Consider the following 15,206-nt stretch of genomic DNA (forward strand, 5'->3'; position numbering starts at 1 on the left):
GGTCTCAAGAAAGCTCCTCGTGCCTGGTACCAATGACTTAGCTCTTATCTTCAGTCTCACGGGTTTCATATATCTCTCTCTCTCTCTCTGATGCCTCGTTGTTTATCCTTCAAGATAGTGAATTGGTTCTGTATATATTGGTTTATATTGATAATATTATAATCACTGGCAGGTCTGCTGTTGCTATTCAACAACTCATTCAACAACTTAGTCTTGCATTTTTCATCAAAGATCAAGGTCATCTCAATTATTTTCTTGGCATTGAAGTTCTTTATGGTTCGTCAGGGCTTCTTCTCTCCCAGTGTGCTTATACACTTAATTTACTTCGTTGCGCCGCTATGGTTGATGCAAACCAATCTCTACTCCTCTAAGTGCCACTGCTCGGCTATCTAAAGATGATGCACCATTGTTCTATGATTTTACCTTATGTCACAACATTATGGGCGGTCTTCAATACCTCACCATTACGCAGCCTGATATTGCTTTTGCGGTCAATAAAGTTTGTCAGTTCATGCACCAACCACATTTTCCCACTGGTCTACTGTCAAACGTATTCTATGCTATATCAAAGCTACTATTTATCATGGTTTGTTCCTCTCACGGTCTTCTTCTGGTCAGCTTAGTGCCTTCTCTGATATTGACTGAGCTGGTAGTCATGATGATCGCAAGTCTATGAGTGGTTTCGCCGTGATTCTGGGGTCCAACTTGGTCTCTTGGTCTTCTCGCAAGTAGCGGATTGTTGCTCGATCCAACACTAAAGTTGAATACAAGTGTCTCGCCTGTACTGCATCGGATCTTCTTTGACACAAGTCTCTCCTCCATGAGCTAGGTTGTGGGCCCACTTCTCTACCCATTTTGTGGTGTGACAACCTTAGAGCCTTATATCTTGCCGCAAATCCAGTTTTCTATGCTCGCACAAAACATGTTGAAATTGATTTTTACTTTATCCGAGATCATGTACAAAAGGGACATCTTCAAGTTCAGTTCATCCACTCCTCTGACCAGCTGGCCGACGACTTGACTAAACATCTTTCATTCTTGCAGTTTGCTTTTCTTCGAGACAAGCTCAACGTTGTTGACCCTACATTAAGCTTGCAAGGGCATGATAAAGATGACGCAAACACAATACATCTAAAGAGTGCCAACACGATAATTCGAAAGAGTCTAGACTCAGAGAGTTTGATTCCAACTCAAGAGTCTTGAACTGACCATAGTTCTCTGGTTATCGAAAATGATAATCTGGACTTCTCTAGAGTTCTCTAATTATCGAAAATGATAATCTGGATTCCTCTTAGTGCAACTGTTTTATGATAATGATTATCATAAAATGGTAACCCACATATTGTGTATTGTATGCATTATTATTTTCTTGGTTTATTGTTTTTATGTATTATCGTTTTATTCTATAAATACAAGTGCTCAAACTCTCGGTGTACAGTGAGTGAAAATCGAGCTTTACAACTTCTTGCAACTCTTTCAACTTTTAGTAATGGCAACAAATTACAATATTAATGATTTTTTTTATTTAGAGTAAAAAAACCACCACCACCATGGTTTTGGAGATCCAAACTTACGTCGGTGCACGCAATGTAAAACACTACGAGTAATTTCCCTCTATCCACTCTGAGATAGTTTTTCAATCCGTTTAGCATTGTGGTAAAGAACTTGTACTTTCACCATCGAATTCTCAATTACATAATGTTTTTTTCTTTTTTTTTTAATGACAAGGAACCCTAGCTGAGAATTGGGTGGTCTCTCCCCCTTGCAAGAGGTAAACCCTTGGTGAGGTCACCTACACTCAAGCCCTTATAGAGCCCACCAGTTAAAGGCACTTGCACACCGATGAGAGTCGAACCTTGGACAAAGGGGTCAACACCTTCTCCCCAAACCAGCTACCACATAATGAGTTATGAACTTATGATAAACCACATTAAAAAAATACTAAGAAACATGTAAAAAGGGTACTAAGAATTGAACAGCTTGAAAAAAATTACAGAGTTCTTCATTTATGACCTTTTCTCTGATTTAACATGTTCTAAGAAATCACTTTTAATTAATTTGTTGCTAGTAGGGTTTCTAATTAGAAAAAAAATGATCTACCATATTTTTTTTAAATTTATAACTCGAAGAAACCTCACTTGGCACGAAGACGTTGCCGTGCTGGCTTAGCCTGTCATACCTACAATCATCGTGCCGACAATGAAAAACTCCGAGGCTAGGACTCCTATTCCCGGAGACTAAGTTATGCATTGGCTTGCACAGAGGAGCGACGCCCATGAGAATCAAACCTTGACTTCCCGTATAGCAGCCAAGGCCTCACCCCACTTCGCCAACCCCCCTTGGGGCAAAAGATCCATTGTATGCTCCTAAAAAATCAACATTATTGTATGTTGGCATGTAATAACCTGCACAACACGGTTCTCTCTAGCAATTCGCCTGGTTGGTAGGAGCTGTCTGTGCATGTCTCCTTGTGGTGGGACGTTGCAGGTTCAAAACCCAGTGGTACGTTTGATAACTGGTGGAGTCTGCCTAACCCCAGCTTGCCTTTAAAAAAAAAAACACTTGTCACCAATCAATGGTTCATAATCTTGATAGAACCGATGTACACGCTTATAAAAAAAACGATGTACTAGATGGTTAGATTGAAAGATTGGCCACATTACTTCTATATTCCTAAATTCATCTTATAAACAAGATAATAAAATAGACGCCTTGGCTTTGCATCAACCTCTAGTACTTGGTTGAACTTATTTATAGATGGTTAGCTTCATTTTCTAACCCTATGTTTGACATCACCCTATAATGGTAAACCTAGCGATAGTGGATGGGCCCCACAGTGATCTTCCACACCTTATGGTTGCCCCAAGGGGGGTTGGCGTAGTGAGGTGGGGGCCTTGGCTGCTAGACAGGCAGTCAAGGTTCAATTATCATGGGAGTCACCCCTTGCGCAAGCCAATGTGTAATAGGCCCTGAAGGTAGGGGTCCTAGACTCAAAGTTTTACGTTGCCGGCACGACGACGGTAGGTATGGCTGGCTGAGCCAGCATGACCAGGTCTTCGTGCTGGGTGCAGTTTCTTTGGGTTATAAATTAAAAAAAAATACCTTTTATAGTTTTATGTGAGAAAAAATCACGCTTGTGGCGAAAATATTTGCTACACTCTAGAGCGCCTTTCTCTGTCACATGGATACTCCAACTTAAGCTCGTGTCGTGCCCACTTATATACTATTCTTAATGGATGGTTGAGAAAAATTCTGTATCTTTAACGTGTCTTTGTGACATAGATTATTCTTTGGCTAATTCTCATAGATGAAAGCGTTATTTGATGAATCTAAATTCATGGATGAATTTAACATGGTTCATTCAGTAGGGAGTGTACCTTAGATAGAGTAGTTTGGACATAACATCATGATTTTTCCACCATTAAATTTTGTCACAACGTTAACGGTTTAATTTGTGTAGCCTTCCAAAATTCTGCATATACAACTCGATTAAAATATGGTTGTGACTAAAAAAAACCATATAGATCATATCTTTAAGACTTGATCCACACAAAAAATCCAGAAAATATAAAGGAACGGGCTGTTTCTACAAGATTGTATGGTACATTCGAGTATAGCAAATACTTTTCCTGACATTTGAGGCCGCTAAACGTTCCAAAGCTCGTGCTAACCAAGTGGCCAACCCCAAAAGGGCACGGTTTAATGGCTAGTATCTTTAGGATGTTGAAATCAATCCACCTCTTCTCAAGCTCCAAAGGGGTTTGGCGCAGTGGGATGGGGCCTAGTCCCATGGAAAGGTGGTCTAGGTTCAAATCTCATGGGTGCAAATTGAAACCAATATTTACTCCCTTGTTTGTTTGTTTGTTTTCTGAAAGGCAAGCTGGGGTTAGGCAGACCCCCTACCAGATTCATTTCATAGTAAAATTTTGTGTACATTTAACAATCAGCCCACCCCAATGGGGACCAATAACACCCCAGCTAACTTTGATAATTGTTTTGATATAGAGTTCGAATTAAAGTGAGTTCTTTGTATAAAGAACCTATCTATGATTATACAAAAACTCCCTCAATGGTTGAGGGATGCCCTGGCCTTGATAGGGATGACAGTGGATCGGGGGAAATGGGGTCCCGCCCTGCCTTGTCGCGTTTGGACCGGGGATGGAGGACATGAAACAAGGATGGAGGCGGAGATGGATGTTAAAATCAAAACCCGTGCGGGGATGGACTTAAGGCTTTCTCCTGCCCCAAAATCACTTAGTCTTGTGTATATTGAAAAAAAAAATTATTGGTTTTTGAGAAAACGTTTTTGTAAAAAGGAGGGTTCTCTTCAAATGATTTCTTTTTTTTTGGTTTATGATGTGTTATGATTGTGGATGAGATACCTCATTATCCTCAGCATGCTAAACGGTTATATATGATGTTTTGATGATTTAAAGAAATTTGAAATGGTATTATATGGGGTTTTTTATGCTTCTATGGAAAACATTGGATGACATATTGAATCCATGTAAATCGTTAAATTTGGTATGGTGGTAGCATGCATAGGGTTGCTTGTGATGACCAGATATCGATCCTAAATGGGATGGCCAATTTCTTTCATGAGAAACTTTTATACTTATAGGAGGTGTCCCAGACCAAAGGGTGGGCCCCAAAGCCGAAATTCACTCACTGCAAAAAGGGACAAAATTTCTGCCTGTTTGTAGTGAGGTTATGACTGATATTTTTGTAAAAAATCTAATAAATTGAATTTTTATGATCTCAGGCTCAGATTTGAAAATATGTTGGTTAACACATGGATAAACCCACACTAAAATCCCTAAAGGCTGATTCATTACCAGTTAATACCAGAATTTAAATGAACTTTGCAAAAAAATTGGGTTATGCAAAAACAAGATTTAGACTATTTAAAAAATAGGGTCCGGTCCCAAAATTTTAGGGAATTAATGGTAGTGAACTTCGACACAAGGTATATTGTGTTCGCAAGATAACATGTATCAAGATTTCTAGAAAAATTGAGAAATTCTAATTTGGTCTGTTGGCTGACTAGCTAGTCTTGAAATCTTTGAGACATAGACCAGGAATTGATCTTTGAATCCGTCGGTGATGTCTGAAGAACAACTTGTACCCCAAAGTTTTTATCTCCTGACATATAAGGAAATTGGATGCACGGTTTGTTTTGTTTGAAAACTAACATGCAGGGATGTCTACAGAAAAATCGGGGATGCCAGATTCTTTGTTTGTTAATCGTAGCATGCCCTGTATCAATAGATAAAATTTTGTATAGTACGTTCCTAGCACGGGAATGAATATATTACATGCCTATCATGTTTCAATACAAGTGATGCATGCAATGATGATGTGTAGCATGCATGCATGTAGTATGGCTATGAAATAACATGAAGACTTGTATGCATGATGTGGAGCTTAGGCAAGGGAGCCGGTGTGCTGAGAGCACTCGAATTTTAAGTTATGAACCTAATTTTAAATAACACCTAGTGACTTATTCAAACCCAGGACCATTTTGAAAATGGTTAAGGTACACTCGATTGATCGACCGTTTATTGCTTTGGAGAGCTAAACATATCCATTAATCCTCAGTCCTCAGTCGTAGGGGGTTGGACTACTGTGTGACCTAGGTGGTATGTCTCGAATCTTTATAGAGTAGAAAATAATTTTGTATGGACCATTGAGAGTTATCTCAATCATGGACCGCTCAAGTAAAAAACTCTGAAGGGAGTTAGCAGATTCTTTTAGTCAGTGACGTCAATAAATTACATGACATAACAGACACTTCATTGGATTGGTTGAATCGGAGTTAGGAACCCTGAGTGTGTACCCTTAAGGGCAAGAAAAAAGAAACCAAACATTAAATATTGAATAATTGTCATTACTACAGTTTGTGCATGATTATAGGGTTTATTATAAATTGTCTATGTACCTTTGAATCTGTGCATAGTAAGATAATTATCTTGAATGTTTGCTATAACAATAACTATGTTACGAAGTTGTGAAATGTGTATGCCCATGCATTATAATTTTATGATTGAAACCTGTATTTGAACATGAACCTGTCTATAACTCTTGTATTTAGTTTATATCCATGTTTATGTCGTTAGGTGTATCCTATTGGGGATGTGGTTTAATGCTCCTTACTTTAACAATTTTCAGATAACGCATGAACTAGTGTGATGGCGGATTGCTCGACGGCGTGAGATAGATCATCATCATTATCTTTCTTGGAGGATCCAACTTCAATTTGGATATTTTTTTAATAAGATGGATTCTATTGAGACTTGTGAATCTGAATTTAATTGAATACTAGTTTTAATTAATTTCTTTAAATCCAATTGTGTATTCGCTAGTGTGTTATTGTAACCCACTCAAAGCTTGAATCGGTTTAAAATCAATTATTTCGCTGTGTTTGTAATTAAATAAATTGAATTTAAAAAAGTTCATTAAAAAAATTTGATAAAATTTTAGGGCGTTATAGTACTACAATGTCTTGCCGACCAGTTTCCAAAATAATTTTGGACTTAGCATCGATCAACTCCAAAATGTTGAGCCACACACATTGATTTTTCAGGACTTCCCAAATTTGTTGGCGGGCCCACTGACGTCACAAACCCCTAATGTTCCAAGGGAATATCTTCATCACAGTGAGGAGAGGGTGGGAAATCATAATCTACTTGAATGGCCCCGACGATAGTGTTCTTCGACATCCACTCTACTCCCATCATCTTTGTCTTCAGGGAGAATTGGTGCTGAGGGCTCTATGTTAGGTGACAAAATATCTTGTCCCTAATGGCCACTCCATTCCTGGTCCATCTCAAGAGACTTGAGTTCTGATGTCTCCCCAATAGAATTTGGTTTGAAAGAAGTTCCTTCCCTTGTTTTTTTTCACATAAAAAAATGGGATCCGTTTGTCCATTTGGCCATGAATTTCCTGCTATGCTTTTCATAGATGACTATTCATCATTGATTTAAAGCTTTGTTGGTTTCACGTAGTTTTCATTGAAAATTGTAGAGCATGTATCCTTTTCTCTCTCGCTTACCGTGTCATGTGTCCCTGGTGACACGCTTGGATACATGGACATGGATACTCATTCAAAATTTATAAATTTGATTTTTATTAATTAAAAAATAAAAATTTCTGCATCCTCATGTCCTTTTTTCAAAGAATTTTTGAATTTCCAAGTCGAACCCACATCAGGCATTCTCATGCCCACGCGTAGCTTTCTTATAATAAATAAAACATTGAAAAATGTCATCTATTCAAACAAAATACGAAAAGAAGGTGATTTGTTCAAGCTAAAAAAATATGAAAAGAAGATGTTTTCAACTCAATTAGATTCATATGTTAATTAGTATCGAATATTAACTCATAGAGTTTATATTTAGTACTAACGAAAACACAAAATTATTGATTATAAGTTAAAGTCATACAGCTTAATCTTAGAAAAAAAAAATCCCACAACTTAATCTAACCATATAGATGTGTTAAGCATGATTTGTTTGCAAAATATCAAAATTTGGATCGTGTTTTTCAATATAAAAATATGATTTTTGAGTTTTAAAATTTTGATATATTATTGTAAGCTGTTGGATTTTTAAAGCCTTTAAAAAGCATGCTTACATGTCATATCATATGATTCAAAACCTGTTTTTTGCTAAACAAACCATGTAGATCATTTGTATGCTAAAAAAAATAGAAAAACTAAAAATTATTAAAAGAAGAAGGTGATTTCTACTCAATAGTTTTGTACCTTCATAAGCACTAGGGATGGCAGTGGACTAAGGCAGGGGCGGGGGACAAGATCTCCACCCCCGGTCTCAAAATCTGGACCTCCATCCCCGCCTCCATCCTTGCATGGGTTTGGATTTTAACCTCCATCCCCATTTCATGTCCTTTGTCCCCGGTCCAAACGGGGGCAAGGCAGGGGTGAGGGTTTGTTTCCCCTTGGTCCATTGCCATCCCTTAGAAGGATGGGGGACAAGGCAGAAGTTTTGCATTTTATTCATTCATTTTTTATGCATGATTCATGAAAAAATTGTTTTAAAAATGAATTCTTATTTTTATTTTTGAGAAATCATTTTAAAATAAAAAAATACGAGAAAATCACATATTTCAAAGCCTGCTCTGTATTTTTCAGTGTTTTAGTTAGTTTAATTTTTTTCTAATTCATAGTCTAATTATATTATGAGTGTATTTACTAATTTTAATTAGTTTAGAAAAACTTCTTTTGAAAAACACATTTTTGAAGAATACTCGTTTTGGAATTTCTAAAAAAATGGACTTTCATAGAAAATTGTGTTTTAATATTTAGTATAAATATTATTTTTCAGCCTACAGCCCATAATTTTTCCATTAGAGAAAACGCAAGTTTCTTCTCTCCTTTCTCTTCTCTTGCTCCTCCTTTTCGTTCCCAACTGGTTCTTCCTCATTCTTTTCTTTTCCCTCTTCTTGATTTGTCTTGCTTCTGATCTTGTTCTATCGTCGGTTCTTCTTACCTTGATCGATGGAGGTACGTGCACTACTCAATGGAAAAACCACTCTTCTTCTCAAACCCTCCATCGAAAGTGAATCCCACAGTTTGCTTTTTTTTTCATCTCCGTAGTTTTTAGGATCATATCATTGCATGCATATTTATTTTCTGCATTGTCATAGCATATAGCATAGTCTGAGTTTTGTTTATTTTATTTTCGCATCTTAGACTAGTTCGTGTGCCTCATACAAATTAGTTTTATGCATTTTTTTTGTTATATTTGGTTTGTGCTTGATAGTTTTAGTTAAAGTAGCATAAAATTCCATTTTTTAGTGAGAACCCGTCCATAGATTTCATTTTAACGTTTTGCTTGGTTCCATCTAGTTTTATGTTATTTATTTTATGTTTTCATAGCTAGTTTCAGTCTTTACATTTGGTTTTAATTGCAGGTCTACAGTGTAAAACATGTTTCCATTTGGGATCAAACCAACGTCAAAAACACAAATCTGATCCCAGCATGATGGACGATGGCCTGAGTTCAGCATGTTTGACGTTGTTCAGACATGGTTCGTTAAAGGCCTCTTTGACGTTAACCAGGCTGTTTGAGTTAAAATTCTTTATAACTTAGATTAAAATTTCTTTTATTAGTTAGTCAATTTAGTTGCATGATATTTTTGTTAGCACTTGCATGATCGAATTGTAGCATAGGATCGATTGTCGCACACACAACCCCGATTATGCGTGATAGTAGTTGCGTCAAACACGTTGTGTGTGGTTGACGATGGCTTGGATTTCAATCTGTTATTTTAATTTTTCGTATCAATTATTGTGTGCAGAAATATTGTTTTCATCTTTTGTTTGAAGTCATAAGTAGTTACTTACTATCAGTGGTTTGCAGCATGATTGATTAGTTTAGGTTTAAATCAGAATCAGGATTCATTTTGTTTATTCATTAGTTAGGCTTTATTAATTCATGTTGTTCGTAGTTTATGATAGTTAGTTTGATTCAATCGATTATACATCTGTAGTTTAGTTGGATTTGATTTTATCAATGCATATTTAGTTAAATTTCATACTTTGTTACATAGTTTGTTCTAAAGTTATTAGTTAGTTTTACTAATTCGTCTTTTAGTAGTTTGTTAGATCTTTGTTCTTGCTAAATTTTTGGCTCCCTAACCCTTAGATTCTGTTTAGTTTGGTTTTTTTTGTGCTTCACTCTGTATTTGTGATTTGTGCAAGGAAGCGTTGGAACATGGAAAAAGGCCCTTCAAGCTCTTCACAGAGCCCCTCAAGAGGACCCTTCACAATAAGCAACTGAAGCAACAAGAACTATCAAATAAGAGACTAGAAGCTCAGAGCACTAAAGTCCCTTTTTATTTTTAGATTAGAATTTATTTTATTTTATTTATTTAATTCATTGGGTCTATAATAAAAAAGTTTATTTAATTTTTTTGTAAGCCCTCCGCAGAGGGCCACACTTTAGTTAATTAATTAATTCTTTTATTTTTTTTAAGGAAATAAAGAGTAGTTTAGCTTTTGTGGAATACAAAGTGTTTTTTCCATTCCCTGAGATCGACCCAGACTCCACCACTTGTGCGGGGCGGTTTTTATTATTTGGTGTTTGACTTTCACACTGTTTTTATTGAAAATATTGTTTTAAAATTCTATTTCATAAAACTTACACCAACCGCCATCCAGGATTCCCACGCTGTGGAAGGAACATCGACGAAGAAAAACATTAATTACATTGTTTTTCTCTTTTATCTTTTTATCAAAAGTCAAATTCTTTACAAAAGAATTGTTTTACAAAGCAACATGCAAAACATAACACGGGACCTTGGCCTGTTACAAAATTTAACAGTGCAATTAATTCAGAAAGCCAATAATTTTAATCGGATTTTTAGAATTTTGCACCCACTACAAAAAAATTATGGATTAGCGATGGTCGTAATCCATCGTTAATCCATCCAAATTCATCGTTGAACAGTTTAGCGACGAGTTAGTGATGAATAACTTTTATCACAATTTACTAGTCGCTAATTAGCGATGAAACATATTTGTCGCTACTTTCGTTGCTAATTTATGATGAATTAGCGAATGCCATGATCATCGCAAGGCCGTTGTTAATCTGCAAAGATTTGGTTTTGCAATAGATACACATCCGTCGCTAATTTCGTCGCTATTGTAGCAACAAAATTGTGATGGATTTTAATCCGTCACAAAACATCGATCGATTCAGTTTTGCGACAGATAAATATCCATCCCTAATCCATTGCTAAATTAGAAGTCGATACTAATTAGCGATGGATATTATCTGTCGCTAATCTGTCACAAAAAACAAAACAAATTAAAAAAAATTGTTTGAAATATAAATATATAAAAAAAATCGTTATACAATTTATATATCCTGTGTATAAAAAACAAAGTACACATACAAAATATATATACAAAGCAGCTGAAACAAATTTAACACAAGATACAAGGTGGAAAAATTTATCGATCCACTATAATCCTCGTCAAATTCTAATTATTTACAAGTGAACATATATAAAGAGTTTCATTTGAAACAACAAGAATGTGCAACAAATTTAACACATAAATCTAATCATCGCCAAGATTCTGAGCATCATTCTCTTCATTGTCTTGATCTGCCCCTTCATCCATGCCTCCATTAGCTACTCTACGTTGATTATCTCCAGCATCCTACAAGAGAACCGAAAGGTTAGCATTGATAAACAAAATATAATGAAATAAATTATATGCAATGCACCTAATCTAAGACAATCAAAGTAACATGAATGAATTACACATAGATTAGCTAGCAATAAAGTAGAGGACATTAACAGAATTTAGATATGTGTTATAAGGCAGTCAAAAAACTTTCATAATGATGTAATCATGCTCATATGTGATGAAATCATGCATATATATGTTCTAATGTTGTCAAAAAACTTTCATAGTGATTCAATCATGCATATATGTGTCATAAGGCAGTCAAAAAACTTTCATAGTGATGAAACCATGCTTGTATATGTTCTAATGTTGTAAAAAAACTCACATAGTGATTCAATCATGCATATATGTGTTCTAAGGTTGTCAAAAAACTTTCAGAATTATTCAAGCATGTATATATGTGTTCCAAGGCAGTCAAGAAACTTTCGTAATGACGAAATTATGCTAATATGTGTTCTAAGGTTGTCAAAAAACTTTTATAGTGATTCAATCATGCATATATATGTTATAAGACAGTAAAAAAACTTTCATAATGATGAAATCATGCTTATATGTGATGAAATCATGCATATACTAGCTTAAAATCTAACGATATGAAACAAATGACATGAAACTTTCATACCTGACAGGCACCTGCAGACGAAGTTCTCCTCCCAAAAAAAGTTGCATAACTCATTACGGATAATGTCGAAAATGGCTTCATATAAATAATTACGCATTGTATCCTTAATAAGCTGGCAGACAACATCTTAAGAATTAGCAGCGTCAATCGGATGTTGGGAGTTGATGCTAGCGGGAGAACTCTGAGAGCCCTAGCTGGAGGAGATAACGACTGGTGTGGTGTTCATATTACTCTCAAACCCAAACACACGACCCTTTTTTGGTTCACCGATTGCACTCACCCATGCTGCAGGATCAAAAGGCGGATGCTGAGTGGAGTCATCGCCATATCGCTTTACCATCTATTGTTCATATGACTCTTATAAAGTAATGATTACAGTATGGATTAATAATTAAGAATTACAATGTTCATGGTAACTTATCTATTACAATGTTTATTAATACAATAAATACATAACGTTGTCGCTCTCGCCTTCTCTGATATGAACTCTCTCATGCTCTTATGTTTATGTGTTTCAACAAACACATCCTTGTAAGGCACAATGCCTCTTTTTTCTGCTTCCTGCGAGATTAAATGATAAAAAAATCAATTAAAATATATACAACAATACTTATAAATTTGACAATATATATTGATGAGTTATCATTTTCTTCTGGTGGCTCCCAAAAGTCCTAGATCCACCTGTGTGTAGATGAGCATCTGGCATCTTCGCTCAGTTTTGTATAGCCTTTGCTGAGCGGTTTCAAAATTCATGACCCACCCACTTGTCGCACATTGCATCCCAATAATCTGACCTGATAGTAGGAGGGCCATGACCCTTCCACTGCAGTGGAGCATCTATCCCACCAGATGCTTTTATTACTGCAGTCTTCATATTGTGCAACATATTTGCAAATCGACTGGCAGCCACCTTCTGTCATACTCGCCTCGCGTTCTGCTCCTCCTTCGCAGTCGTAAAGCGATTTGAAGCCTACAAATAATTTCAGAAAGTTAGTAGACATGACTATGACAAAAAATTAAATATGAAATGTGTTAGCTATGATAAATGATTATATACCATGAATGAGGACCACAATTTGTCCACCACCTCCTTTGAGTACTCTTTTTATTGAGTGGTCGATCCTGGAAGATGCTGAACTAGTGACTGCCTAATTTTTTGTATTACTTCTTGTGGCTTGAACCTCATGTTGTACATGAATTGGTACACATTAACTATCGATATACATTATTTATAAGATAAGTATTGGATAAGTAAAAATAAAATACTTAAGATCGATTATCGATATACACTATTTGAATGAGTCATCGTGTGTCAGACTGAAAAGACCCTGCATCCGGCATTGTCTCATAACGTGTATGAATAGCTGTTGTAGGTGGGTCATGTGCAGACGAAACATCATTTATAGAAAAATGAGTTAGAAATTTACACAATGCATATTTAAACTAATCAATTATACAATTAGTTAAATGATATACTTATCAAAGCAGCCCGTGAAGATGAAGGTTGAGACTGACAACCACTATGACCTCCATGAACCATATTCTAACAAATAAAAATTTTATTTGGATCAGTTACACAACTCTATATCTTCATGGATACATAATTAAATTGAAAATAACTCTATGCAATACATTCAAACATTGCAATACATTGCAAATCATTCACATCAAATATTGCAATACATTAAAACATAAGATATGACATCACTTGCTAATCGTGGATAACTTATCCTTAACTTGCAATACAATTGGATCAGTTACACAACTATATATCTTCATAGATACATAATCAGCATCAAAAATAATTTCATACAATACATTCAAACATTGCAATACATTCAAATCATTGCATTATATTTCAATGCATTCAAATCATTCACATCAAACATTACAATACATTCAAACATAAGGTATGTATTATAAGATGTATTTCATTAGCCCAAATATGTTTCCTCATCACTTATTTGACTTTTATATTCTTCTTCCTCCTCCTCCTCTTCCTCCTCTTCTTCTTCTTTATTAGGCGCCCATCCGCTTGGTATATCATTTAGACCACATTCTTCCATACGTGTGTCATCGGACAATGGAGATATGACATGCATACCATGTGTGACATCGTGACCATAAGAGAAGTCATACATATCATCTGATTGATAGTAATCACCCTCTACAACAATCCCGTCTTTCTATAACTGATCATACTTGGGGTATAGTTTAGACTTCGCCTTGCAAACTGCCCACCATTCATTTTTATCTTACTTTCTTGTATTCAGATATAAAGTATAGTAAACTTGTTGAGCTTGCGAGGCTAATATGAATGGTTCATATGTTCCAAACCTTGATTTATGATTCACCTCCACAATGCCTGAGACTTTGTCGACTCGTGTTACTGTGGAATCAAACCAATGACACTTGAATAAAGTTATCATATTATTTATGCTTAAGTAAGTCAACTCCATTATTTCTTCTATAACATCGTAGTAGTCATGTTTATTTTCACTGTAGTTGTTACCCTTGACACACACTCCACTATTCATCATTGACTTGTTTACACTGTAGTCTTTTGTATGAAATCGATAACCATTTACGATGTACCCATTGTAACATTGCACAACTTTGGTCGGACCATTTTGTAAATCACATATTTTTTGGTCATTAACATCACCATGGAGGACCTACAAGCATAAACAATGACTGTGATCATGACCAATTAAGTAACTTATTGTTATTTACACAGAAAGAATTTATGTCATCGTCCTTACCAACTCTTTCAACCATGCCACAAACTTATTTGCACATTCTTTCTGTACTTCTAAATCAGTGAGATATGAAAGTTCTCTTCGCAACTTCAGATCAAATCATCTGCACTTAACAAATATTTATGTTACTGAATCATGTACGCATGTATAGAACTTAGTGTTATATATTAAGTATACTTACTCAATGTAGGGGTAGATCACTGAGCAATTAAAAAGAATATAGATTTGTGTTGCGTCTTGCTCTCGATCTTCCAAGAGTCTTGACCGGCAACTGCCAAAGGCAAGCCCAAGTGGTTGAAATATCGACAGTTTGTCAGCTACAGTAAATTATTCTCCATTATCATTACGAGGTGGGCAAGTGTAACGTATTAGAATATAAGGTTTAAAGTAAATAGATGAAAATTTTGAAATCTCTTCTAAAGTTTACGCCTCACAAATAGAACCCTCCACTCTTGCTTTATTTTGAACGTTTTTTTTGAAGTCAAACATGCATCTGTCAACAATGTATATCTCATAATACAATAAATTCCCAATAGCATTGAAGAGAAAAATATAAAAAAAATATATACCTTTCAAATGGGTACATCCATCGATATTGCACAGGACCAC

Source organism: Nuphar pumila, chromosome 10 (assembly GCF_984573655.1).
Source record: "Nuphar pumila chromosome 10, dmNupPumi1.hap1.1, whole genome shotgun sequence".
Taxonomy (NCBI): Eukaryota; Viridiplantae; Streptophyta; class Magnoliopsida; order Nymphaeales; family Nymphaeaceae; genus Nuphar; species Nuphar pumila.